Here is a 3,745-nt window from a genome sequence, read left to right as displayed (position 1 = left end):
TATTTGGATAAATCCACCTGAAGTCGGTCAGGCGAGATTGCAATCGTCCTGTCTGGCAGGAGATATGTTAGGAAAAGATGAATGGCCATTAATATTCGTGGTCCAAGGTTTTCACGTATTTTCCTCCATTTTGTGTTATTCATTTGTCTGATTCGATTGAAATCAAATCTACTCCAGTCCATCCGCCAAGGTGATTTCGCTTTATACCTACGGACTTAATCCAATATAATCAAATTATTACAAAAATCACAAAGAATAACCTTCTTTGTCTTCTCAAGGATCTGACTATACCCCAGTCTTCTTAAGGAATCACAAACAAGTTTGAATAAAGGTTTTGTGTTTACAAGTTGCTTCTACACATGCATATTTTACACAAATGAAATACAAATACTTAAAGAAAAGTATGCACAAAGTTTAGAGCTTTTCACGTAGAAAACAATCTTGTAAAATTGTTGCAGTAGTCTTTTTTTCAAGTCTCCAAGTCCTCTTTATATAACATGAAAAAGGAACTGTTGGAGGGAAAATCTGGAATAATCAAAATGTAGTTGTCCACTGACGGATTAGTGACAGGTGTGAAGAATAGTATTGTCATTTACCCATGATATCAGGTAGTGGAAGGAATAATCGATTTGTACCATGTACTATTTAATCAGGTATCCATTTTGATCTTATCTTCAAATTCATTGGTTTCTGATGAAACAATTGATGAAGCATGAAAAGAAGAAACACACAGGTGGATTCAGAAATTTTAGAATATTCAGTCAGAACCTTGACAGCGTCAGCAATCTTGCTTGAGATCTTCAGGATCTCCATACTCTTCAGTCATAACCTTGATAACCTCAATGTCTGGCTTAAGATCTCCAAAATCTTCAGATAAGTAATAGAACTTCAGAAGCTTTCCATTCTTCAGAAGCTTGATGATCAGAGTCACATCCATAAGCAGAAGTAAAGAGAATATTGCAACAACAACATAACATCTTTCCAGAACTTCTCAGGAGTGAATCGACACAAAAGCAGAAAGAACATCGCAACAGCAAGTTTACATTATTTAGAACTTCTCATGAGTAATTAGCACATAAGCGGAATTCGAAACAAATGTTTAGAAACTGATGATGATACGCGTCATAAACTCATAATCAGAACTGGTTGTTAAAGCTACATAATAACAAACCATTAGGGTACCAAAATTGTTCTTACACAAATACAACATTGTTATAATCAAAACTCAATGTATAGGTGCAGAATCAAATCTTGTTCTAACACCCCCTTTTCTGTTTGGTAGTCTTATTCTGTTTCTTGACCATTTGTATTGTTAAGAAAGAATGCTTGCATAAAGTTTATCTATCAACACTATGATTTCCATTTCTTTCTTTATTTCACTGCCTATTCATTGTTTGTCTTAAAAAAGTTGTTTTTAAATACTTTCAGTTATCAAAGAATTTTTATTTGGACATCATTTTTCAAACCTTCACAATTCACCTAGTCCTCGTGTTTGGAGTCACTTTTCCAATAAGTGGTATCAAAGGTTAACTCATGTTACAAGACTAATAATCTCAAGAGGTGGAATGATAACTTCAAACCATTCTTTTAATTTGAATACTTTATTAATTACATCTTTATCTTTTTATGGCGAAAGGTTTAATCTATGGAAATTTAGAATGAAAATATTAATGGAAGTCAATAACTTTGAATTGTGGGACAATTTAATTAATGGCCCGTTTATTCCTAGTTATTATGTTGATAATACAGTAATAAAGAAACTTGGTTTTCTTTCGACCGAAGAAGACAAGAGAAAAGTCAAATTCGGTTTTAAAGCAAAATATTTGTTGATGATTTCCTTAAGCACTAAAGAGTTATTTTATGTTTTTAATTATATTACGTTCAAGAAAGTATGAGACACTCTTGAAATGATCCATGGATTTTTTCCTAAGATCGAACAAGAGAGTGTGAATATAAAAAATCTACCAAATGAATATGAAGGTCATCTTCACAAATGGTTCTTACACATTAAAATCCTTAGGGCTTATGTTAATAACCTTATATCTAATAGATATCTCAGATTCAATAAATAGGACCATAAATTTTATCCAATCCTTGATTCAAAAGATAAAAGTGTGTTTTTTGAGTTTCAGAAAAAATTCTGGAAGAATAAGATCATTGAGAAACTCGATGAAGTAATCCAAATGTTAAAAGATGAAGGAATGGATTCAAGAACATTATAAGAGTCATTGTCTTAATCATCCAAGGAAATAATTGAAGGATCAACCCCATAGGTGTCTTTTGAAAGAATGATCACGATAAATGAACAAACATCTAGAGAATCATCATCTGATGGAAATGGTGAAGAAGTTTCATCAAGAAGAATCTTTGAAGAAGCTTCGTCCAGTAGAATATTTGAGATAAGAAATAATGAGGAAGCTTCATCAAAAAAATCTTTGAAAGAACAACCTTAAAAAGAACATTTGGATATTTATCATCACATGAAGAAGAGGAAACCTCAAAAAACTTATCAAAAAATGTCTTCAATAATATCTCTTATAGTTCATTCGAAGATTCACATAAATCATCTTTCAAAAGAATAACAAAGGAATAACATGGTTGCTTTAGTTGGAACAAGATTTGTTTATTCCCTTAAAAGATTTTGATGATAACAAAGTATTTAAAGAATAATAGGGTTTACTAATGGTTATTCTAGTGTACAGGATCAAAAGACATTAATCTTGATATAAATCAAGTTAATTACTAAGAAGAATCATTAAATAAAAGCAAGGATGTTATCTATCTGAAGAATTAGAACCAAAACCTTCAGACTCTAAAGAGTCAACTCAAGTATTTCAGATGATCAACCTTATTCAAAAATCAACAAGGTTCTGAAGACTGGAGATATTTGAAGCAAGCAGACTCTGTCATAAGGAATGACTCTGCAACTTCTGAACGAGCGTCATCGGTTGCTCTGAAGATTCAGCTTCAAAGGATTATTGTCTATATCAAGTCAACAACTCTGAAAGTGTTCATCCAGATTAGTTCTGATCAAGACTCTGATGTAAGGCAAGTTCAGAACTTGTGGATCCAAGACTCTGAGGTCTCATTCCAACTAGGTTTTGAAGACATACTTTAACTTCTGATCATATTTTAACTAATTATATAAAAAACCTATGATTGAGGAAGTTAAGTATAAAGATAACAATGACTCAAATCAAGCTTCAAAGAACGTCTACAAGAAGTCTTCGGCCATAAGTTATCTAAAGAATATCACGTGACAAGGGTACACTACTTTATGTCAAATTAAGAGAAAGTAACATTTTTAGGATCTGATCTCTTCAATTATTCCGAACTCTATTCTACTCCTCTCAATATCTTTATGCTAGTTGGGTTTAAAGTACATTTCATGTGTTCTAGCTAAAGACCTTTAACAGCTACTTGTACCATTAGTAGTTTCAATCTTCATGGGGTCTATTCTCAGTATCTATTTAAGAAGAAGATTGAAAACATTCAAAGTGTTGATTCTATCTGACCAAGAATGAATAGGTTTGAAGAATCCATGACTGTGTTCACATAGTTGTGATACAAGTTCACTAAATGGGTTAAGAGAGAGAGAGAGAGAGAGAGAGAGAGAGAGAGAGAGAGAGAGAGAGAGAGAGAGAGAGAGAGAGAGAGAGAGAGAGAGAGTGAGTGTTTATACAAAAAAATACAGATAAAAGAAACACACACTAAATGGAAAATATAACCACAAGGTTTAAATGTG

Source organism: Lathyrus oleraceus, chromosome 5, assembly GCF_024323335.1.
Source record: "Lathyrus oleraceus cultivar Zhongwan6 chromosome 5, CAAS_Psat_ZW6_1.0, whole genome shotgun sequence".
NCBI lineage: Eukaryota > Viridiplantae > Streptophyta > Magnoliopsida > Fabales > Fabaceae > Lathyrus > Lathyrus oleraceus.
The sequence above is the reverse complement of the archived record's forward strand: the minus strand, read 5'-3'. Positions refer to the sequence as shown.